The sequence below is a fragment of the Oryctolagus cuniculus genome, chromosome 10 (assembly GCF_964237555.1).
Source record: "Oryctolagus cuniculus chromosome 10, mOryCun1.1, whole genome shotgun sequence".
Taxonomy (NCBI): Eukaryota; Metazoa; Chordata; class Mammalia; order Lagomorpha; family Leporidae; genus Oryctolagus; species Oryctolagus cuniculus.
This window is the reverse complement of record NC_091441.1, coordinates 24,484,563-24,510,562: the sequence shown is the minus strand read 5'-3', so window position 1 is coordinate 24,510,562 and position 26,000 is coordinate 24,484,563.

Sequence of the window (26,000 nt, the reverse complement as noted above, 5' to 3'; positions counted from 1 at the left end):
CATTCAATTCAGCCTTTTGATGACAAGGCAGGGCTTAGACAGCTCAGCAGGAGTTCAAATAAATCTCTCTCTTGTGACATTGAAAATGAATGAGAGGTTAGTGCCAAGATTCTTAATGGCACTATTATATGGTATTACTAATGATAGTACTCAACACTGTCTCAAAATTGCACAAGAAAAGAGCTTTGCTGTAAGCTTTCAGTATCTGGAAATGAGTTTGGGCATGGAAATTTGAATAATTTGAACAAATCCTCCCTGACACAATTGGGAAACTCAAAACACAGTCTGTGGCAGGGCTATCAAGAATGGGGATTGGATGCAGTGCTTTTGCATTTGGCTCAACTTCCCTTGAAAATCAAGGAACACGGGAGACTCTCAGAATCAGGATAGCCCTTTGCAAAGCATAACATCCTTATTCTATGGCTGGCTAATAGGAACAAGGAATATTTTTCTTCAATGATAATTCTCTTTCTTCTTGTTTTTTTTTTTTTTTTTTAAGATTTATTCATTTGAAAGGTAGAATTACAAAGAGAGGAGGAGGGGCTGGTGGGAGAGATCTTCCATCTGGTGGTCTACTCCCAAATGGCTGCAATGGCTGGGACTTGGCCAGGCCAAAGCCAAGAACCTGGAACTTCCATGCAGGTCTCCCACTTGAGTGCAGGGGTCCAAGGACTTGGGTCATCTCCTGCTGCTTTCCTAGATTCATTAGCAAGGAGCCAGATTAGAAGTAAAGCAACCAGGACTCAAACTGGCTCCTATAGGGGATGCTGGCATTGTAGACAGCAGCTTCACCCATTGTACCACAATGCCAGCCTCAAAGGTAATTCTCTAGTAAAATCACTTGTATCCTCTAATAGCTCCTAAATAGTGATACTTTTTTCTCATTATATGACCCTTTTCTACTATACCAAGGCTTTTAAGAGTATAGTAATGTATGACTTAATGATGGGAAAATGTTGTGAGGTATGCATCATTAAGTGATTTGTTGTGCAAGCATCACATATTGTTATTAACACAAATCTAGATGCATAGCCTACTATACATGTAGGTCATGTATTACAGCCTATTGCTTCCTGTTAAAAACCTGTACAGCATATTACTAAATTCTGTAGGCAATTGTAACATAATGGTAAGTATTTGTGTTCCTAAACATTCTAAATGTACACAAAGAACAATAACAATATAAGGCCAAATAATTTCTCAGCTCCAATACAAACTTATGGGGCCACCATTTTATTTGTGGTCCATCATTGATTGAAATATCATGAGGCACATGATTGTATGTCAGATTCTACCTTATGAACATATACCTTGCCTCTCTGGGCAATTCATTTTGTTGTTAAAACTGTATCAGTATTTTCCATATTTGTCATTCACCATTACAGCCTTATTCTTATGACTTGGGTTCTGCCTTGGGTTAAGGAGAAAATTGAGCTACACATAACCCAGAACTCCAGACTGACGGTTTAGTGTTATTTCCATTGGAAGATTCTTCCTTTCATGTATTTAATAATTTGCTTCTCTTTTTCCCCCAAATTCACATTTTTAGGTAAATTTTGGTAAGAGGGAAATGCTTAACCCTCAAAAAGTGACTCAAAGTTACTCAAGGGGACCTACCCTTTGTAAGAGGTAATTTCTCATTAGTACTTCCCAGCCCTCTCCACTCAGAATGAATGTGAAGGATTTGAACTATGTAGAATGTTCCAAAGTACAGCTTCTTCAGAGAGTTTAGCATTTGTAATGAAATATTATTCGGGACCTACGCTGTGTGTAGCAGGCTAAGCCACTGCCTTTGGAGCTGGCATCCCATATGGGCTCAGGTTCAAGTCCCAGCTGCTCCTTTTCTGATCCAGCTCCCTGCTATGGCCTGGGAAAGCAGTAGAAGATGGCCCAAGTGCTTAGCAGCCTGTTCCCACGTGGGCGACCTGGAAGAAGCTCTTAGCTCCTGGCTTTGGATAGGCCCAGCTGCAGCTATTGCAGCCATTTGGGGAATAAACCAGCAGATGGACGACCTTTCTCTCTGTCTCTCCCTCTGTCTATAACTCTACCTCTCAAATAAATAAAATCTTTAAAAAAAAAAAAAGAATAAATGTTATTCATTCAACAACCAGTATGATTGCTATAACTTCTCATAACTCTGTTTAGAATACTTAAAGACAATTTTTGGATTTAAATAGTTCTCAATCTAGAGTGGAAAGCAGGCATTTGAACAATTAGAGTACTACCTGGCAAATTGTACAGGTGAAGGAGTCTTGGGTGCCAACATGAAATAAAATAAATTATCAAAGCCCAGGAGGACTAGGGAAGGTTTCAAGGATGGTGTAGCACCAAAATTGAGTCTTAAAGGGTCAGTAGGAATTATCTGGGAAGAGGGGTGAAGGAGTTGCAAATAAAAAGAATGCGAGCAAAGACATGGATGCAAATATCATAATGTGTCTGGAAAAGCAAAAATTGTTTGGCCATATTACAGATAGTAACAGAGGAACAGAGGTTGAAGAGGTTAAAAAAGCAAAGAGTGGCCCTAACCAGTCAACTAAGGAGATTGAATTGTAACCAGCTGTGAGATTCCTTTTTGCCACATACCAGTCAATATTCTTTATAAAGCAGAAATATATTTCTAGAAACACTGAAATCAAATACACAACTTCCTACTATCATTTCCATTTGGAAATCCAACAAACAAAGGATGTTTAATGGCATGAAAACAGAACAAATGTTTACCCTACTCGGTTCAGTCATGGACAGAAAACCCTTCCCACCTCAGTAAATGACACTACCATCCAGCCAGCCAGCAGCCCTAAACAGGTGCCACACTTTTTCCGCTTTTGCCCTTTGTCTCCACTTCCAAACCATCAGGAAGTTCAGCAAGCTTCACTTCTGACAATTATTCATGATTCCAATCACTTTTATCAGCTTCCTACTTGAACTTAACCTGTTTCCACATTTCCCATTTAAATACAATCTCCTAACTTCTCCCTCTGTCTCTCCTCTTTCCTTCAAATGCTCCTTCTCCACATAGTGGCCACAGTGATCTCTTGCAACATAAGTCAGATTGTGCCATTTTGACACTTTAAAACTACCAATGACTTCTTTGAAGCTCTAACTATTTGGATTCCTACAACCCTGGAGGCTAGAACAGAGTTTATTGTCAGAGATTTATTCTCCCAGCTACTGGGCTCCTAGTGGATTCATGGTCAAGAAGGAAACATTATTTAAAACTCATGGGAAATATTAGTTCAAAAATCTTGATACTTTCTAGATATGCCAATATTAAACCTTCTGATGATCCATTTGATTATAAGATGCCACTCTCGGACACAAATAGAAAAGGAATTGAGAAAAAACAGGTTACATTACCATAAATTAGTGTAGTCCATTATATATGCCCTTAAAAAGGCCCTTTCTAAAAATCCTAATTTATGTGTACTACATGAATAATTGGGGGAACACAGTTTTCATTCAGTAATTTGGAAGGATAGCTAACAAAATTCTGTGTGTACATGTGTACCTACGTGTAGCCACAGATCAGAGAAATAATCTGCTTTCTCCCTTTCTTGCCCCTCGCCCCCAAAACAAATAAGCATGGATGTTTCCAGATATGTCTGCCTTGAAATAAACTTTATAAGAGGGTTTTCAAGGCACATTCATTGTGAAGCAAATGCTGATTTTCTTTCCAACCTGAAAATAATTTGTCACTCTATTGCCAGAGCCTCATTTTATTTCATCGCTGGGGAAATTAATTCAATGGCTGTTTGCAATTCTGCATGAGGTTGTCTTTGTGTCCTATGGCCCTAAAAAGCAATCTGTCAGCACACCGAGTAGATTGCTCTTACTTACACTTTGAGAAGCAGATTCCACTATTATTTGATATTTGTAGATTGCAAAGATAAGATTACCACAGATGCATAGTGCATCCCTATTTATCTCTGAAGAGATAACAGGATGTACAAATAATAAACAAACCCAAATACTCTGACAATCTTTAAGTCTTTCAGAAGCATAAAAATAAGCCTGATCTTTATTGTCACTAGTGTATAACAAAATTATTGTCTTTTTGAACCTTATAGATTCTACTGAAACATCTCTCACATTTCCTATCTCAAGATTAAATATTTTATGCTGCAACCTCTTTGTGTGAATCTGCTAAAATTTAAAAGTGTAAAAGTGCTTACATTTACAGTTGTCCTAATAGCAACTGCAATGCATGAGGAACATGAAAGCTCCCTCCTTATTTTTCTTCAAAAGTAACTCTACCAGTTACCCCTCACAAATAAATAAGAATTAGAAAGAAATTTAACACCTATAAAGAATACTTTGTCACACAACCTATTCACTTGGCTCAATAAACCCCTCAAATTTTAAAGCTGAGATTTAAAATCATTGCCTCTTTATTCTAAGCCCCATGTTCCTTACATTGCTATTTATATAAGTATTAATAAATTAATGTTTTCATTTCTAATTTCATAAAGGAGATGATATGAGAGCACCAGTAACATATGAGACTAAGTATCAGAGTGTTCTTGAAATCAGAATACCTGGTTATGAAACCTTAATCTGTAGAAATCTTAAAAGCCTGTCATTTAAAGCTGAAAGGTTAAAGTGGAAATATCAGAGAAACCTGCAATTAACTTCTTCTAAGGTAGCCTATAGATTTATGCTTCCAAGAACACATTCTTGGATAAAACACCCTAGCAACTAGTAAAATGAACGGATGCTTTAGAGTCAGTGCCAACACAGCAGTCAACATAAATTGGTGTGTTAAAAAAAGTTTGGGGTTTGTTTGGGGTATTTGGGGAGGATAGGGTGGTTAGGGGACAGGTTTGGGAATTATTTGAAAGACAAAGTACAAAGAGGCATGATATACTGATACAACCAAATATGTCACAATGGAGTCACCACAATTAATATTTTCACAGCAATTCCACGTTTACGAAGAAGTTTCTATTTACCAAATGCCACCAAAAATTTTGAAATTTAACTAATGGAACATCTACAGTCTCAATAAGCTAGTTATTTTTCTTACTCTTCACTAACTAGTTCAAATACAAAATGTAATCTTTTAAATATTTATAGATACCTTGTTAAAATTATTAAAAGTATCTAAAGTATTAGTGTGTAAAATATTAACCAAAAAAGACACTGAATATTTTTGAGACTATTTTTTTACTAACCAGAAAAGCTATTGGATTCATAATGAGCACAGAAATAATGACACCTTAACCCTGCTGTTTTACAACATCAATAATAAAAGGAAATTCAGGAAGCACAGAAAAGCAAAGCAGAATTTCAGGAAAAAAATCTCGTAAACACATGAATTTTGGATGCCTCAAACACAAAAGAATTCACAGTACTTATAAGCACTCATTATTTCATCCTTTAAGCAGTATAAATATTTATTTTATTTCTAATTTTGTCCAGAAATAAAAACCTAATTCATTACATAATGTATCTCATCAATTTCAGTTTTCAAGTGTTCAAGGAATGCAAAGCCAAGTATTTTCTTTTATGGCAACAAACACATTTATGGACTGAGCTTCAAAGACAGGGAAAAATTCATTTAAAATAAATGCTACACTCTTCTGCCCAAAGACATAAGAACTAAGACTTAACACAGTATTCACACAAATGGTATGTAGTAAGAAAGACAAAAAAAAAATGGTCTAATATAATCAATATTTTCTTTTTAAAAGATTCAAAATCAGATTGCCTATATATGTGGCTGGATTCCAGGTTACAGGATATTCTGAAATCTAAGGAAACTACAGATAAAAACTACAGGAAAAAAAAGTTTAATTCCCCTGCCATTTTTTCATAAACATTCTTATTGTTCTTTGATTTCCTTTTTACTTTTGCTGGGAGATTTTCTGCCTTCACCTTCTTTCATAGTGATGACATTTCTGTGTGTAGCACATTCTTAAGTACCTTTTGTAAGGCTGGAAGAGTGGTGAGAAATTCTTTCAATTTTTGTTCATTATAGAAAGTCTTTATTTCACCTTCATTCATAAATGGGAGCCTGAGCCTTGCAGGGTGCAGTATTCTGGGTTGACCTTTTTTTCTCTTAAGACTTGGACTATATCTCACCATTTTCTTGTAGTCTGTAGGGTTTCTGATGAGAAGTCAGCTGCGGGTCTAATTGGACATCCTCTGAAAGTAATCTGGTGTTTCTCTCGTGTACATTTTAGAATCTTTATGTTTTACTGTGGAGAGTTTGACTACAATGTGTCGTGGTGAAGATTTTTTCAGGTCATATGTGTTAGCAGTTCTATGTGTTCCCTGTACTTAGATGCCCCTTTCTCTAAATTAGAGAAGTTTCTGCAATTATTTCACTAAAAAAACCTCCTCATCCACTCTCTCTTTCCATGCCTTCAAGACCTCCTAGGACCCATATGTTGGGTCATTTTATAGTATCCCATAAATCTCCAACAGTGCTTTTTAGCTTTTTTTTTTGGGGGGGGGTGTCTGTAAAATTTCCAGAGATTCATCTTCTAACTTGGACATTCTTTTCTCTTCCTCATTGAGTCTGTTGTTAAGGCTTTCCACTGCATTTTTTATTTGATCTATTTAATTCTTCATTTCCAGTATTGCATTTTAATTTCTCTTTTTAAAAAAATCTCAATTTAATGGGAAAAATGTTCATTCATGTCATGTATTGACTTCTTTAATTCGTGGATTTGCTTCTGATTACTTCTAAATAGTCTATCATCAATTTTTTGAATTCCGTTTCTGGCATTTCTTCAATCTGTTTTCACATTCTAGTATTTGTGAAGTGCGATGTTTCTTTGGAAATTCATGTTGTCTTTCTCATTTTTGTTTCTTGAGTTGCTGCATTTATTTTTGGGCATTTTTGGAGATACTTTTTTTTTCCCGTAATGGCTTTTGTCTTTGGACCAAGCCTCTGTGGATTAGTGGAGTGTCTCTCTTTCAGTGAATGCCCTGAGGTGTGTGCTGGGTGTGGTCAGGGAGCTCTGTTCAATGCTCCAGGGTAAGGGGTGTGTCCAAGGTGACACCCAAATTGGGCGTGGTAATTTTTTTTTTTTTATATCAGAAGGGAGGATTAATCTGCTCTGTGGCATAGTCTCACACTCACTACCTCTCCTCCAAGGAGACCAATGCCTGGTCGCTAGCCTCAGTGGGTATAATATTCGTTCGCACTACCACAAGAACCACATAAAGGATCCATGCAGTCCTCAATGTGAGCACTGATCCCACAGCAATGACTTTCACCAGGGAATCAGGGAGCCCTGAGCTTGTGAAGCTGCCCACAGCAACTGCCCAAAGGCCCTGCCACACCCTGCACACTCCAGCACAGCCACAGTGTTTTCACAGTCCCAGCACATAAGGCTCCCACAGTCATGAGCATTCAGCCCCATCAATGCTCCCAAACAGACTCAGGTGTCTCCACTTTGTTGGTTGCTGGGTATGCATACATGAGCTGGGGCAGTTGTTACTTATGTGAAAAATGGCTCCTGCCCCCTCTCAGCTAGTTACAGGACTCTGGTCCTGGGTGGTTGGAGAGAGAGAAACATGCCCACCTTTGTTTCCTCTAGGTTGGCAAATACACTGTCCCCCACAGGGTTCCAAGCCACACTCACACCAGGCTCTTCCCACAACTTTATCGCCAGTGGCTTGGGCTGCTGCAGTATGGTCTCCAAAGCTGGAACTAAGGCTCTCAGCTGCTGGAATCCTGAGTTGTGCATGTCCACATTCTCCATGTAGGATCACAGTGTCCCTCTAATTTGCATGGAGTTTCCTCTGCCATTTTCTACTTAACTCTCTGAGATTGGACTCTCCTTGTTTTTGTTTTTGTTTTTGTTTTTCCTTAACCATCTTCCCCTAGATTAGAGCAGTAAACTTTCTCCCTATTCTGCAACCTTGGCTCCTGTCTTCTTAAGCCCTGCCTCTGGATTTGAACAAACCAAATGAGACAAGTTATTTTGAACCTCAGCTGTTGAAGGTCCCCAGAGTGTCCTGGCATTTCCACTGTGTACTAATATATCTGGTGACCTTTTCAATAGGCTGGGGACTACACTCAAGCAACAGGCACTCAGTCATAGTCAAATGCATGCTGAAAGCCCATGGGTAAGAGACACAAAGTGGTTTTACTTTTTCAGGAAGCTCCCATTCTTTCCCCAAACCACTGTAGAGGAGTGAAAACTCAGCTCGTAGAAAGTCATGTTTCCAAACAGTTTAAAAAATTTATTGGATTTAAGTCACAAATTAAACAAATCACAAGTTTTTGCTCTTCATTTGTACCTCTTTTGGAGAAGATTCCATTGAATCTAACAGCATCTGTGAGAGCACAGTACAAACTTTGAAGTGCTTATAATTGTTATCAGTACCATCACAACAACCCCAGTCCTGCAGAGTCCAGTTACTACAAAAGTATGGGGTAGCTGAAAAGTGTCATTTTGCCAGCAGTTCTAACCAATCAGGATGGCTTCCTGAGGATATGTGTCAAGAAGGGCTTCGAGACTGCACCCAGAAAAAAATACAGTGCTGTCAACTAATCAAAGACACCACGAATGGCCAGTAGTCACGTGTCAGATGCTGGCTGCCTCAGACATAGATGGCAAGTCTGGCCATTTAATTCATGATACTAACCTATACCAACCTTGATTTCAATAATGACTCAAATCTTAAAACATTTCCCCAAAATTACACTCCCTCTTATCACATTTACATTAACAATGTAACCAAAAGTAAAAGAATAAAATTTTGGTTAACAAAATAAAAAGCCTGGAAATTTCTAAGTGAACTTGACATCCAATCCATAGTTTCCTCCCAACAACTTTTCCTTACATTTTAAAACTTATGATTTTCACATTATTTTTAGTCTGACAATTTTGGCCTTGTTATCCACTCATCATCCACAATTATCACGTTCAAAAATTGCTTTCAAACAAAGCTGGCACCAAACATTTATTGTAAAAGAAATTCCCCTAGGTTAAAGAAAGAAAAATTGAGTTAGAAGTATTTTTCCTCTCTAGACTTTTTCTAAGGCTATAAATTGGGCTGTCAGCAGCAGGATCCAACAGAAGAAAGGACCAACAGAACACTGGTTCATTTTGGAGACCACCCCAGTTTCTCAAACTCACTACTCTCATTAACCAAGAGAGGTAAATGGGAGAGGAACAGAGTAGTACCCAGTCTCTGCATGGTCTGCCTCTGCAGGAAAGTAATTCAAGAGATGAATTCACAATGGAGGGGAAATATTGGTTGGCTTTTGTCCTCCTGCTTTCTTCCTTTTTACTACTCATTGCTGCCCCAAGGACGTTTTATAAGGTTCATGTATAGAGGTCAGATTTTAGGTTGTACTCATTGCTGGAAATTAAGTTGCAAAGCAATCTACCCCTGTCACTACTACCATGTTTACAGTTTGTTCTTACTAAATGAGTTTTTGAAAACATTTTTCTTCAGTGTAACTTATTCCATATAATTTCTTCAGTGTGCAAAGCCCTGTCATTCCTCGCCTTGTCTTTTGAAGGGTCTCTGCTAAACAGGTATTCTTGAAATGACCTCGGTGTCAACTAGCACCTGCAGGCTGATAAAAGTTATCTTTGACCTTGATCTCAAGGAAAAGAGATGCAATGAGCCTGAATTGATTTCAGATAACTATATATATTCCAGAGGCAATGGTGCTAGTCAAGGACCTAAAAGAGCCACTTACTTCAGCCCAGTTCCAAATGTATGTTTATCTTTATTGTCATGATCCAGATTTCATTTTGAAAATATGAATCAAAGTTCAATTACAATTAAAGACAAGTATTTGACTTCCAAAATTTCTCAGCCAAGCATATGTTAATATATGAAGTCAAATAGTGATAGGCATCCCCCCAAGTATTGACATAATCAAGCTACTTGTCTTTAATATTCAGATTAGAATTTTACCAAGCTTACCTGAGCTATGGATAAATCAACCAAACTTTTTAGACAAACGAACAAATAAACACTTTGCCTCATGTTGAGGTTCCACTGTGAATAGAAAATACCATAAGCTAAAAATGAATTTAATATACCCAACATAAGCCTACCTTAAATATGCTCAGAACACTTAGATCAGCAAAATCATTAATATAAAGCCTATTTTATTATAAAATATTGAGTAACTCATGCAGTTGAGTGCCTGTATCTAAGATCTGCTGGCAACATTATCAAGTATTACTTGTTTCCCCCTGTGAACTCATGGCTGACTGAGAGTTACAGCTCACTGCCAGTGCCTAGCATCATGAGATTATATCAAAGTGGTATGCATATGACTAGCCCAAGAAAAGATCAAAATTCAAAATCTGAAGTAAGGTTACAGCTCAATGTGTATCATATTCATGCCACTGTAATGTTAAAAACTATAAAGCAAGCCATCCTAAATGAAGAATCCTGAGTATGTGAGGTGCAAGTGAGGTTCCTCAAGGAATTATAACAGAGATGGGGAAACAACATTTACATATATGAAACTTGGAAAAAAATTTTGAGTGCACATAATCCAGAATAATCAGCAGACAATTCTACAAGGGATGGATAAGTAGAAGACTAAATATCAGGTTCTTCATGGAGCTGGGAGAAATATGAAACCTGGAAAAATGATTAAAGTTTGAAAAAGTACAGGAACAAAGAAGGGAGAAGACAAGTATTTTACAGGATATCTAACCAAAACTATGGTAGCCCTTTACTGTGATTTATTGCTTAGAAGACTAAAAAGACTTAAAAAATCCTAAGAAGCAAGCATTTTGGTGCAGCAGATTAAGCTGCTGCTTAGGATGCCTGCACCTCATATCAAAATGCTGTTTTGAGTCCCAGATACTCTGCTTTCAAGTCAGCCTCCTGGTAGTATGCACCTGGAGGTGGGGAACAGCAGATGATGGCTCAAGTACTTGGGTCTCTGTCATCCCCATGAGAGACCAAGATATAGATCTGGGCTATGGCTTTGGCCTGGCCAACTCTGGCTATTTCATCATTTGGGAAGCGAGTTAGTAGATAGAATCAATCAATCAATCAATCTCTGCCTCTCAAGTAGTTGAAAATATTTTTTTTAATTCTAAGGTTTTTTTTTTTTTTTTTTCACATTTTGATATCTCAGAAACTGGAGTACATCCTCTAACCAATAGCACGTCACAATTTTATTTGCATTAATTTTCCATCATGATAGTACATAATTGTGGTTTAGGGTTTGTATCACCATTTTGTAAGCTAAACCACAGAACAAGTGAAGATTAGACTGATCCTCTTAGTTATCATGCAAGATTACATTGTAAAGGTTTGTGATTCACTTTAAGATCCCACTACTTTCAAACATGATTTCATCAGATATAATAAGGTGGATATTATGCACCCATAATCACTTCACTGCCTCTCAGTTTCAAATCTACCCTTCATTGTCTGGTTGTAATACTGAAAAATTTCTACCATGGTAGTTGGCACAATGTTCATTTTTGTCAGAAAAGACATAGAAGGGACACTGGAGAAAGAATGTCCGCTGTTTCTGGTTTAATTTTTTCTGCTCCTGCTGCAGTGGGCTGGTATTCAAGATGCCCAGAGACATTCATTGTGAATGAGTTCAATGTCTTTCGTGAGGGCAGAGACCAAGCAAGTTCCACAGGTTCCCCTGCTTACTTTCTGAAGGTGAGTGCCATGGGATGCCCCTCTACCTTCAAGCTATCTTCCTGAATTCCTACTGAATTCAAAAGCATTCCCCTCTCCTGAGAAGTTTCCTAGTGAATATCATCGACATCCCAACTGACTGCCAAAAGGGGAGCACTGATGTGTGCTATTACTTATCAGACAGTGAGCAGAAAGAATGAAATATGACAAACGACTTCTGATGGTAAATGAAATGCAAGCAATGGGAGGCTTGAGATTACACATACAGAATTTCTAGGAAAACCCAGGCCACTGCTTCCTGACCACCTGTCTACTAAAGTAGAAATCTCACTACAATCCATTTGTGGGGATATTTAGTTCATACCACAATAAAACATACTTTCTTTTGAGTATTAAAATTCACTAAAAAGTGGCATGGTGTCCTTGGGTAGCACTATGAATTCTAGCCATTGTACCTGCCTACTACACTGTCCAAAGTCCTCTCAATCTGACTGTTCATACAGCAGAAAACCACAGCCTCTGTGTACCCACAATCCAGAACCAGTGCCAGCCAAAAATAATGAACATGGGGTTGGATGTATCCCCACGATGATTTTTAGCCCATTATAAGGTCATCATAATAAAATTATGTTGGCTGACACACTTACTTCCATTACATACCTGACACCATAACATTTCCGGGTTTTCAAGACAAGGGATACAGAATAGGTAGTACTAAAGCCCCACACTCAACTCCATACCTTATGAATATTCTATTTAATCCCGTCTCAGACACCAGCCCCTATGCTTCCAGTTCATATTAACAGATGGCCTTTGTTAAGTGCAACTTTGTTCAGCTTGCGTGCACTCCTTGAATGTGTACCTCTGCTTTGCATGCAAATAAATCTTTCTTCTCTGCTGATTTACTTATATCCTGTCCTCAAATTTCATCTTGCACTGGAGGTGAGAAACTGGGCACTGGACACCCGGTGACATCTGATAAGCCAGCCAGGAGGAAGCAGCAGTTGAGAGCCCACCCAGACATCAGCCTGTGGGTTTTTTTTTTTTTTCATGATTCTCACCTCATTTACACTTGAGGATGTTAGCTGTGTTCTGTCTTCCACTCCTTCACTCCATTCTAACCCATTACAGAGTTCCTTCTCAACCTGACCATATCTATTCCTTCCATTAGCTGTTGTAGGCAGGAAAGCCAAGAAGTAACATCACGCAGATCAGACATCTTTGAAGATGAGTGTGGGGATTTGTTCCCAAGCCATTCAGCGCCTGAAGGATCTACTTATTTATTTTTTTTTTATTTGACAGATAGAGTTAGGCAGTGAGAGAGAGAGAGAAAGGTCTTCCTTCCGTTGGTTCACCCCTAAATGGCCGCTATGGCCGGAGCTACGCCGATCCGAAGCCAGGAGCCAGGTGCTTCTTCCTGGTCTCCCATGCGGGTGCAGGGGCCCAAGCACTTGGGCCATCCTCCACTGCCCTCTCGGGCCACAGCAGAGAGCTGAGCTGGAAGAGGAGCAACCAGGACTAGAATCCGGCGCCCATATGGGATGCTGGCGCTGGCACCGTAGGCAGAGGATTAACCAAGTGAGCCACGGTGCCGGCCCCGGGTCTATTTATTTCTATCACCATCTGTCCATGGACTTTCTACATTACCTAAACTCTTTTGCTTATGCCTTCTAAACCTCCAATATTTTAGCTTTTCAGAATGAGTATTCCTCCATATATTTTATCACCGATACAACTGAAGTGTTTGTCCCCATGCTCCTGCCACATATTATAAATGTTGTAATCCTCTGACCCATGAGCACCTCTGCTGTTGCTGTGGAAAATGCTTTGGCATATGGCCACCCTCACATCCTTGGCTCAAATATCTATAAAACACTGACAGCCTCCCCACATTTACTATGTATTTTCAACTCCATTTCTTATAGTGTTTTTTCCCTTATGCCTAAGACAACACCCAGAATGAGTGGTCTGGATGTGGCCTTTGACATTGGGTACTCTAAAAATATTGCATTCAAAATGTCACCATATTCTATGAAAGAGCCCTCCTCTTTCCCTGCAACTGATAATTTTCAGGATTATCTTAACAGTCATATTGAACTGCTAGAGACTGGGCCTGAAGCACCTGGCATGCTATTACCATTCTAAAATGTTAGAACCTAAAATGTTCAAGGCCTAAAATCGATCATGACCACCCACATACACCAGCACCCCTGCCCTATGGAAAACCCAGGGCCCATGGATCAAAATGAAGGAACCTGAGGACATTCACAATCTGGAATGCCGGGTCCAAATGTGTTCACAAGGGAGTTTACAGGAATTTCTGGGGCACTAAAGGATGTGTTCACATTCCAGGGACAGCAGATCACACACCACCCAAGGGTCTACCACCTAAAGCTCAGCTTGTCCTATTGCTAGAAACATGCCCCAAGGAGCACATAGTCTCCCCTAACAAGGCCTTAATTTACTTTTGCTCCTATTATCCTATGACCTCAACCCTACAACCTGACTTCTATTGGAGGGTATTCAGACTGGAATCACTTGCAGTGGGCCTGCTACCATCCAGGTACAAGTAAGCATTGTTTTCTCAGAGAGGTGGCTAAAAGAAATGCTGAACCATTTGGAGTACAAGTCCCTTGTCCCATGACTGACTGAAAGAGAAGTTAGTGAGAGTTTCAGAAGAACCTACCAAATTTACTAAGGAATTTCAGGCTCCAAGTCTGGTCTTTAATTTGACCTGGTCTGACCTACATAGTATCCTGTCTACTTCTTGTACTCTTGAACATCAAGTCTGAGCCAAAGTCCAAGACCACACTCATTCCCTGGTGGTTCAACTGCCAAACCAGTATGCTGTGGAAGCCACAGCAGTCCAGCAAACAGATCTTAATTGGAACTATCAATGTAATAATGACCATATGGTGACCTGTCTAATGACACAAATGAAAAGTGTTGTAAACCCTGTTAATTATGAAAAAATCGGGAAGTAACACAACATAAGGGAGAGAACTTAATCCGAGGACAGCTGGCAGATGCCTTAAAAAGGTATACTAACAGGATGGCGCAGTGGCTCACTAGGCTAATCCTCCACCTGTGGCTCCAGCACCCCTGGTTCTAGTCCCAGTTCGGGTGCCGGATTCTGTCCCGGTTGCTCCTCTTCCAGACCAGCTCTCTTCTATGGCCTGGGAAGGCAGTGGAGGATGGCCCAGGTCCTTGGGCCCTGCACCCGCATGGGAGACCAGGAGAAGCACCTGGCTCCTGGCTTCGGATCAGCGTAGCTCCAGCCATAGTGGCTACTTGGGGGGTGAACCAATGGAAGGAAGACCTTTCTCTCTAACCCAGTCAAAAAATAAAAAATAAAATTAAAAAAAAAGATGTACTAACAAAGACCCCAGCATCTCTGAAATTCAGGTCTTAGTACACATTTCCTCAATCATTCACAGATATCCAGAGGAACTCCAAAACCTGGCAGGGGACCACAAATTCCCATGAACCACATGCTAGATTTGTCATTTGGGGTATTTAACAATAGAGACAAGGCTAAAGAGGAAAAGGGGCACCAGCATGCAAAACGGTCCAAACAACTCGTTTGTATGATAGCAATCACTATAACCAGCTGCCTGAAACCTCAGGGGTTACTTAGCTATAGGAGAAAAGCCAGAGAGACTGCTCCAGATTTTACAAGCCAGGACATCGGCAGGAGAAATGATTCCACCTGAAAAGCCTACCTGTTCTACCCCCAGTATAAACAAAAAGGATTAAAGAAATGGCATTGCCTCAGTTCTGAAAGGGAGGAGGGACTCCAGTTCCTCCATGTTCTTTTTTTCATTAATATAAAGAGAGCAGATTTAATGTATTTCAGAGGAATAATTCCTAGAATATAACCAAATTTTCCTCCCTCTTTTTCTCTCCTTCAATCCGTCTTTCTTTTTTCTTAATTTTTTAAAAAAAATAATTTAAGTCTACCACTAACCATTATATTCAACAAGTAAAGAGTAGTAGGACCACAGGAGTAGAAACAAGGGCTAAAAACAACAATCAAATCACAAGATACCCCTCATGTTCTTATCCAAGGACTGAGGGAGCCCAGGTGCTCAGGTGTTTCCTACAATCCATGTGACCATCACACTCCAAGAACTGCAGGTGACTCTGGATGTCACAGGGTCACCATCTTCTAATTGGCATGGTAGCCATTTACTCTGTTCTAAATTCCCATGTGTTACCACTATCCTCAAAGAGTTGTGTCATCATAGGAGAAGATGGCAATCCCATTCTGACTGTTCTCTTTGCCCATCAAATGCTACTTGGCTCTCCTACCACACTTAAATTACATGGATTTCCAGATGGGTGCATATGCCAGGAATGATGCATCTACCCCTTGAGTCTTTACAGACTCACCCAGAGGATAACTTGGCCTACTGTGGTAAACCATTCCCAGCTAGCATACTTTTCCTACTTCTCCTGTCTCTTTCAGGAAACTGCCATTGACAAGAAGAACCCCGGATGATCTATCCCAATACAATCCAAAAGGAGAAAATCTTACTACATATCTTTAAATTAGTTTGAGAAACCTGTCTGCTGCCTTGGGTAATAGCCAGATTTGCCAAGCCTTTCAGTAACTGCAAAATTGTTTTGATTCCCTAACTAAAGTATTCATAGACAAGCAACTAGTCCCAGATTAACTACTGTCAGAACAGGGTGGAACATGTACAGTGATTAATAAAACTTGTTGTACTTACATTAAGAGAAGGCTCTTGGAGAAAGATTTCAGAAGGATCTGTGATCAAGTAGTCCCATCACTTTGATAAGGGAAGTCCCTCGGTTTCCACCCTCTGAGAAGCATCAAAAAGTACTCTCCTTTCTCCAACAAGGTTCTTATTCTTGCTCCTTTTTAGTAATCCTAGTTGTCAAGTTTTTCCCTTCCAGTTTCATGTAAAATGTAAAAAGAACAGTGATGTGGAGATTCTAGCCATTACCAATGACTGATGGCAAACCTCTAGTTCTTCCAGTGAAACTTAGCAAGGGATTTTTGTTCCCTGCCTAAGGAAGGACAACACTCAATGTTGACACTTTGCTCAAACTCCCACAGAGATTAAGGGACAGAAATCTCTAAAGGAGAATAGATGGAATACTGATTATATACTTAAATATAGCCAGCAAGGAGGAGCAGAGGTCATCAGCCCTCCATACAGCCTCGCCTGCACTATACGTCTACCTGTACTTCCCAACTCTCTCATTTCTGAGCAGCAGCAAAGTACAGTCCAAGAAACCACTGCTTGAAACTAGTGCTTGCCAAAAATAACCCAAATGGCAGCTGGTTCCATCCAAGTGATGACCTTTATTTCAGTATAATATCATCATAGAAAAATAATCATGATTGACACACCTACTCATGTACCAGCTGCCAAGAAACCCCAGTTTTCAAAAAAGGGCAAGAAAAATGGTTAGCACTCAAACCCTACCCCATACTCTGATCTTTGTGAATATTCAATTAAACCCTCCCTTGTAGAGTGTAGCTGTCTCTGCAGCATGCCCAAACACCTCCTCTGGTGTGTACTTTCACCTTATATGCAAACAAATCTGATTTCTCTGTTGACCTGCATCTATGTCTCATCTTTGAACTCCTTCTTGTGTTGAAGATAATAACCTAGACCCAGCCACCCAATGGCAGGAATGCATCCTACCCAATTACCTTGAGCTGGAACATTTTTTTTTTCTGACTACAGATTGAATTGAAACATCAGCTCGGCCGGCACTGCGGCTCACTAGGCTAATCCTCCACCTGAGGCGCCGGCACCCCAGGTTCTAGTCCTGGTCGGGGCGCCAGATTCTGTCCCGGTTGCTCCTCTTCCACTCCAGCTCTCTGCTGTGGCCCAGGCAGGCAGTGGAGGATGGCCCAAGTGCTTGGGCCCTGTACCCGCATGGGAGACCAGGAGGAAGCACCAGCCGCAACGCACTGGCCTTGGCGGCCACTTGGGGGATGAACCAACGGAAAAAGGAAGACCTTTTTCTCGTCTCTCTCTCTAACTCTGCCAGTCAAATAAATAAATAAATAAATAAATAAAAAACATCAGCTCTTTGGGTTTCAAGCCTGCTGGCTCTTAAACTAGAACTTAACACTATCAGCTTTCCTGGTTCTTGTTTGAACTCAGAACAGACCCTCAACTTGTTTCACTTCTCCAGGATCTTCAGCTTGCCAACTGCACATCTTGGGGGTTCTCAGTCTCCATGATCATGTTGCCAGATTCTTATAATAAGTGCCTTTATATATGCATATATATAAAATATTGCTATATATTATGTATTTATATATGTATAAAATATTGTTTCCATTTCTCTTGATAATCCTTACTAATACATTCCCTGTGCTCTACTTTAACATAATACATGTCTGTGTGGCATAAAAATAACAATCCTACAAAGTAAAGGTTTGAAAAATTGGGTTCATTTAATTGATTCAGATTTTCTTTTATCACAGAGATTTATGAAGCTATGAGCAATCCTTCAGAGTATGTGGAGTTTAGGTGAGACAAAGAGGGCCAGGTATGTCACAAGCACTTGCAATAATCCACAAATGTGCCCCAAATTGTACTATTTATTAGTAAGGTCTTCGAAATAATTGCTGGAGGGAGGAGAAGTGCAAGCTTGTGATTATATATTTGTGCTATAAAAACAATCAAAGGCAGATCCCAACACTGCTAGAAGAGGTACAATAATCTGATAATGGCTTTGGTTCAGTGGAGTGGCCAAGATACTTCACCTACCTCCAAATACATTTTTGAGAAGGGACATGAGGTATAAACAAGAACATAATCATAAGTTCATGCTCACTGAAACCTCCTCCACTCCACTACAAAGATCCAGCTTCAGAGACCTTCTCTCTGCTAAATTCCCTTGTGGACAATATAGAAAATTCTGGCTGTTTCCCTCACTTAGTGTCAAGGGAGACATAGTGAACTGACTTAGAGCGTCTCTTCCCTCAGGACTCCTCGTATACCATAGCCATCTCCTCTCTGTTCACTGCAAAATAACACTGGAGGCTTCTAGCAATATCTTCTATGTTCTAGATGAGAAACTCCATCATTCTAATATCCCCATGGCATACCTAGAGAGTTCTCAGTTCCCACCCAACCCTTTTCTGAGAATTATCTAGATAGAAGGAGATTCAGGTTCCCTTCTGAGATAAGCATCCTTTTCAGCCTATTGGGTTTTTTTTTTAGATTTATTTTATTTATTTGAAAGAGTTACAGAGACAGAGAGAGTTAGAGAGTTAGAGAGAGAGAGAGAGAGAGTTAGAGAGAGAGAGAGAGAGAGAGATCTTCCATCCACGGGTCCACTCCCCAATTGGCTGAAATGGTCAGTGCTGAGCTGATCTAAAACCAGGAGCCAGGACTGTCCTCCAGGACTCCAATGTGGGTGTAGGGGCCCAAGGACTTGGACCATCTTCTACTGCTTTCCCAGGCACATTAGCAGGGAGCTGGATTGGAAGTGGAGCAGCTAGGACTTGAACCTGCTCCCATATGGGATTTTGGCACCACAGGCTGTGGCTTTAACCCGCTGTGCCACAACACTGTCCCCAGACTGTTGTTCTTCCCACCATCCCTTCTCCTCTCCTTATCCCATGGGATTTATATGCAATCAAGATGGGAGAAGTCTCTCTTTCATCATTATGATTTATTTCCAAGGCTGACATACAAATTCAGCAGTTTATGACTAGATTCCTTTTGGGCTTTCATTTTTGTACATCAAACCACAAGTTTCTGAAATTATAAAAATTACTTCCTTAAAATACCCAATAAACCAGAAGCCTCATTGTTCAAGACTACTATTTGTTTTGCAGTGTAAAGTTGAACTTTTCCTTGCTTCTCACATTTTGCGTTTTTTAATTATTCTATAATTGTATGGATAAAATGAAGAGTATGAAAAGCACATTAATAGCAAAATATTATTTTGTGAACAAATAAGATGGATTTGATGTTTATCTTCAGTGTCCCCCATATATTCCCACTTTGTCCTATTTTTTCCTCACTTTTTGGGCCAAATAGTACATATCTTCATGCTCTTGCCTGGTATGTAATCAAAGCTAAAAACAAAACCCAGATTTGTGCTAATGGAATTCCACGCATCAGTTAGCCACTGAAGAGGAATTGCTTAGACCAAGAAATACTTCCACATTTTTTTAAACTTTTATTTAATGAATATAAATTTCCAAAGTACAGCTTATGGATTACAATGGCTTCCCCCCCATAACGTCCCTACCACCCACAACCCTCCCCTGGGCAATTATTTCTCTACCAGAAATTCAAATTACGGCAAAAAAAATAGAACTTGTCTGACCAGAGTTTATTTTTTGAGTCCTAATTTTATTTATTTAATTTCAGGTAAACTTTCCTTTTAATGTTTTTATTTCTTTTTATGTAAATAGCAGAGAGAGGGAGGGGAAGAGAGGGAGGAAAGAGAGGATAGGGGAGAAGGAAGAGGAAAGGGAGAAGAGATCTATTTGCTGGTTTCCTAGTCAAATGCCCTTAACAACCAAGGCTGCTCTAGGACAAAGCCAGGAGCCAGGAACTTAATCCAGGTCTCCTTGGGTGGCAGTGACCCAAGTACTTGAGCCATCACTGCTGCTACCTGGATATAGATTAGCAAGAAGCTGAATCAGAAGCAGAGAAGTCAGAACATAGAGCAGGCACTCTAATGTGGGGTGCAGGTATTTCAAGTAGCATCTTATCCACTGTGCCGAATTCCAATTCCAAATCTTAATTTTCAATGACACATTGAAGGTAAATTGCATATGGCCCACTCAAATAGGAAGTATGACAAATAACATTAAAATGGACTAATTAAAATATTTGAAAATAAAGTACAATTGTGAATCATGTGGTATTAAACTGAAGATGTGTAACTATTGCGATGTCAGTTTTATCTAAAGCCCACTTTAATGTAGCCATTGAAGTGGTCAGGTATTTCACAACTAGGAAAGATTTCAAAAGCTACAAGAGATTGGGTTATAATAACCTACCATGTTGATAAATGGGAGAAATGGCCTAGAATCAATAAAATAAAGGTCAAAAAAGGTTGAAAGAATACAAAACAGGAAAAACATATAACGAACAATCATATAGGAAAATCTAAGCAAAGTTCTAGCCACAAGAATAATTCATGAAGAATTCACCAAATGTAGCTCAATCCTGATTACTGTTTTCTTCTCATGCCTAAAAAGCAAATGTAGTACAAATAGAAATATTACAGGCTCCACACAATTATTTTGATATTGTATATAATATTTTCAGAACAATATGCAAAACTAAAAAGGGATACTAAGAATTGGAAGCCATTCAGCATAGAACAAAATTATTTTTAAGTATCTGAATCAAACACCATTGTAGGTAGAAAGTTTAAAGAGGGATACGAGTTCTTACCTGTGATGGGGGATGAAGTATGACTATTGTTAAAAGAAAAATGAACATTGTCCAAAGTCAGGGATTTGCATTTGATGAGTCAGGATTCAGAGAGGGACTTTTCTCAAATAAAGGGATGAGATGATAGGCTTGAAATTAGATTAATGAAATTTTAGAGCAATGAATAACTTTGCAACATAAGACTTCTTGAAAGAGTGGAGAGAGATGACAAAGAAAATTAATGCTGATATTCTCACAAAAATAACTCTTCTGTAGCTATATATAGTGCATAATTAAAACCACATTATCATAACAATATAAGGAACTAACACATGTGGTATTCATATACTAATTAGTGTAAATCCAGAAAATCTTGCCTCCTCTGAAATCACACTCATAATAAACACTAGAACATGGAGATACTGCTCCAAAAGCCCAAAATGATGATTTTTAAATATCACTGAGTGCCCAGTGCTGTGGTGGTCATCAGACTAGTAGAATAATATCAATAGTATAGTGTCATCTTTTATCGCAGAGATGACCCACCATCACTAAATAATTCATTTAGGTTTTTCCAAGTGCCTTAAATGGTTATTTGTCCACAGACAGCTCATCCTCCAGAATTCTGACTTTTTGCTGGAACTTTGAGACCACATTAACCAATTAGCCTAATCAACATTGGTTATTGCCAATATATCACACAAGCTGTACTGGTAAGTTTGGGACTATTTCTCAGAACAAGCTTTTCAATGTTCAATGGGGGATGTGAAGTTTTCAAAACAAAGTTGCTCTTCTATTTCAAATCTAATATGCATGCTACTTCCAGGTGTGCCATTGCAAAGTATGGGGTGAAAGAGGTAGTTATAAAATGAAAAAATGAAAGGTTATCAGGATCACAAAACAATAAAAACTCATAGCTCTATAGAGATATGATTATTTCAAGGAACTTTTAAAATGAAACTAAGCAAGGATAGTTTTTATAGCATTTGGGGCACATTGTTTGTTTATCTCTAAACTGGATACTTTGCAGACTTGCCAGAAAATGTCTGACTTGAAGGAATACTCAATTCTAATTGGAAAGATAAGACTAACAAAAATTAAAGGAAAAAACTATGAAAGGTAGACTACATCTACAGGGTAAACTAAAATTCATACTATAGAAGTTCAAACCCAGGAGAAGGGTGGGGACACAATGGTCCTGAGAGGAGGGAGACCAGGGTCTGTATGGTAGATAAGCAAGAGGGCATTGCTTGTCCAAAGGCTGGTGTGAATCCAGTAATACTTGCAGAGATGTGCAGGGTAGGAAAGGGCTGCTGTAGGAGGAAGGACCTGAGGATAATGGAAAGTTTCACAGGAAGTCTAGATAGTATCACATTCTGAAGGGTCCTGAAAATCTCAGCTGGTTTCAGCCTGGTACAATGACAGTATGAAATAATTGTAAGTTATTAAGTGGGGGAAATAACATGATTTCAACACCAATAAAGATATCATAAAGATATTTTTCAAACCTCTGAATTCTATTCTTAGTCATAGTGTCATTGTGCAAACTAGATGAAACCATGATATTCTCAAGGCCTGAAGGCGGCCTTAGAGTCAGCCACATGTAAATTTCTGCATTAAGATATTTCTGGAACACTGTAGTAGTCAGCTTTTGTTACCATAATGGAACCCTTAAGGCAGGCTAACTTTTAAATAAATAATGAAATGAACGAATGACTATTCAGAATCTTATTTCTGAAGGTGGAAGGTCTGGCGGCCTCCTCTGGTGCTGCCTTCTGGCTGCATGGTCCTGAGGTGGTGCAAACCATGCTGGCAAGAGACAGCACACATGTGTCTGTACACATCTGTGGGTCTCACTCTCTGTCCTTATAAAGCCGTCAGGACTCCATCATGAGGGCTTCACAACTAATGAGCTAACTTAAACCAGTCACTTTCTTAAGGCTTCACTTCTAAACACCACAGTGAGATTAAATTTCTACCCTCTGATTTCCACTAACCTAAGACTGATGATTAAACCATGGCATGTGTGGGGAGCAACTCGGACTAGACTGTTACTGGAATTAAGACTTATTCTATGCATCTGCTCTCCCACAATACGGCGCTGGGAGAGGAGTAAACAGCTTCTACACAGCTGCCTCCAGTTCAACCAACAAACTGTAGGACCTACTCCTGATTGGAGGAGAGCAGCGTACTCGGCGTGTGGGCAGCCGAGTTGGGATTGGTGGAAAAGGACTATAAAGGAGGAGAGAGACAACATGCACGAGGAACATCTAAGGGGAACATCTATCTGAAGGAACACCTGTGCAGCCCCAGAGAGAGCCGGCCGGCGGTATGCCGCTCCCCCGCGGAAGTGGGGAAAGTGGCTAGGGGGAACCGCCCTTCCACGGAGGTGGAAGGGACGGTAGCCAACCTGGGAAGAACCAGCAGCAAACCCGGGGAGGGCCGAGCAGACGAAAGAACAGCGCAGGGTCCTGTGTCGTTCCTCCACGAAAAGGGGGAGCGACAGCATGATTTGGGAGGAACAAACCATATTCAAACCACAGCAAACATCATTAAGAGAACACGTACTTATGGTTATTTTTATGGAAGCTAATGTGTTTGTGGCACATCTTTTTACTGGTACACTTTGACCCAGGGGTGTTGCTAGCATGAGTTGCCCACTTCAGGCCTTGTACCTTGGGTGTAAATCCAAGGCTCTCTGCCCAGTTCAAATCTGTATCTGTGGAACTATTAGACTTCTTTAGGTTGGAGATTTATAGAGATGACATGGCTCCAACAGATTGGGAATGACTAACTCATAAAATAAGAACTGTAAAAAGTTTCGGTGTGTGGCACAGTAGGTTAAGCCTACAACATTGGCACCCCACATTGGAGCACAGGTTCAAGTCTCAGCTGCTCTGCTTCTGATCCATCTCCCTGCCAATGTGCTCAAGAAGACAGCAGAGCATGGCCCAGATACTTGGGCCCCTGCCACACATGTGGAAGACCTGGATGGAGTTCCTGGCTCCTGGCTCCAGCCTGGCTCAGTCCTGGTTGTTGCACACATTTGTGATGTGAACCAGTAGATGGAAGATCTCTTTGTCATTCTGTCTTTCAAATAAATATTTTTAAAAAGAATCATAGTAATGATGCAGCTAATTTAAGTATATTTATATAAAACAAATTCAAGGATATAATTATTTCCAATTGTTCATCAAAAAGAAGTGAAATGGTATGATTAAGGTGAAGGAGTTCTAGTCAGTCTATATTTCTCCTTGTCTAGATACTGTTTTAGGCTCCCCTATACCGTTTTCATCACATATGCTATATTAGCAGCTGTGTGGATGCTGTGTTGTCTATCTATTTAGGTAGAGTGTTTACTAACTTTATTAAGACAGTTCAATACCTACTGCAAAAATGGCTGCCATTAGCTTAATGGAGAAATGCTTCTCTCTCACTTTGATGTTTCTGCAGATTTCACTTTTTTATTGTAGTGCTTTGTCTGCTAATCAACCTGTCTTTATGCTCTGCCTGAACTGCAGCAATTAGGGTTGTCATGAGTCTCCATACTGATGCCATCTTTGCTTTCTGAAGATGTCTCTATTATATTCAGGTTGTTCCCTTCTACAGCCAGACCTCACCTGCTCTACACATCACTGCATTTGTTATTTGATTTACATTGATCCATTTTCAATCTCTCATTTTGGCTGAAAGAGTATTGACAAGATTATAGTCCAAATTTAAACAATCCTCCAAAAATCAGAAACATCCCTAAATTTTGCTTCTTATGTGACATAACTAAACATTTTCTGATTATAAAGAATGAGGTTTTGTTACTATTAAATATTTTTACTTGCAATATAGCATGATAAAACTGTTTCACCCTGTCTGGGAAAAGCACAGATTTGTAAAATGCATAAAATGCTTTGGAGTCAAATATACAGCTGATCACAGCTGTCTCCTTAGCAACCGGCTGACCCACCCACCAAGTTTTCATAGGGAATAACAAATGACCCATAAAAATTGCTTCAGGCACCACAGACAACACAAATGCTAAAAGAGAACATCAACTGCCCAAGGCATTTTAAATAAAAAGAGAAAAGTCTACTTACCTGCATACATTTATTTACCAAAACAGCAGGTAAGAACCTCTTCTCATTAATTCATTTAGTCATTGGATGCCTATTGATCAACTATTATTAGTCATACCTCAACTGAAAATACTTCTCATAGACATTGTATCCTAAGCAAAGAACAATCTTCTAAAACATTCCTGGAAATATCCTCCTGAACATATACTCAGAAAAAAAGAATGATAATTTTAAAGAGAGCCAATTATAGATAGATGGAACCAGTCCAGAAAATTACTCTTCAGTGAAAAGAAGAAAAGATGAAAAAGAAAAGAAAATCCTGTTAGTTCTAAACCAACCCTGTTCTACCACATCCGTTCTTAGAGTCCAGCTGTTCCTAGCGACCAAGGTCACCAAACAATGGAGTGACAGAATGCCTACCTAGGAAGCAGAGTTTCAAAACAGGGTCATGGTCTTACTGTGAAAAATAGAAATCCTTGTGTTGCATCTAAATGACATGGGCTCTTCCAATTGACAACTCATCCACTTAAAATTTTTTATTTCATTTTAGGCATAATAAACAAGACCCTCTCAAAGCTCTCAATTGTTAATTGGTCCACTTTAAAATGAAGTTCCGCCCTGTTCCTATGGCTGGCTCTCTATTTGAAATGCATTAATATTCATTTTTAAATGCTTAATCATGTAAAATTTTATTTCAAACCTGATAATTTAGCCTGGCAAGTTTCTAGTTGATGAAAATGTCAAATGCAAAAAAATAGGAATGTTTAATTAATTAAGTACCTTAAGTTTTTGACAAATATTAAGTGGACTTGTTGAGTACTTGCTACCAGAACTCAGAGTTATTAAAAATAGAAATAGAAAAAATCAGCATCACTGAATACATGTTTCTCCATGGCCCAGGCCAAGACAGTTCCATCTTCATGTCTCCTTATGGGTTTCTTCT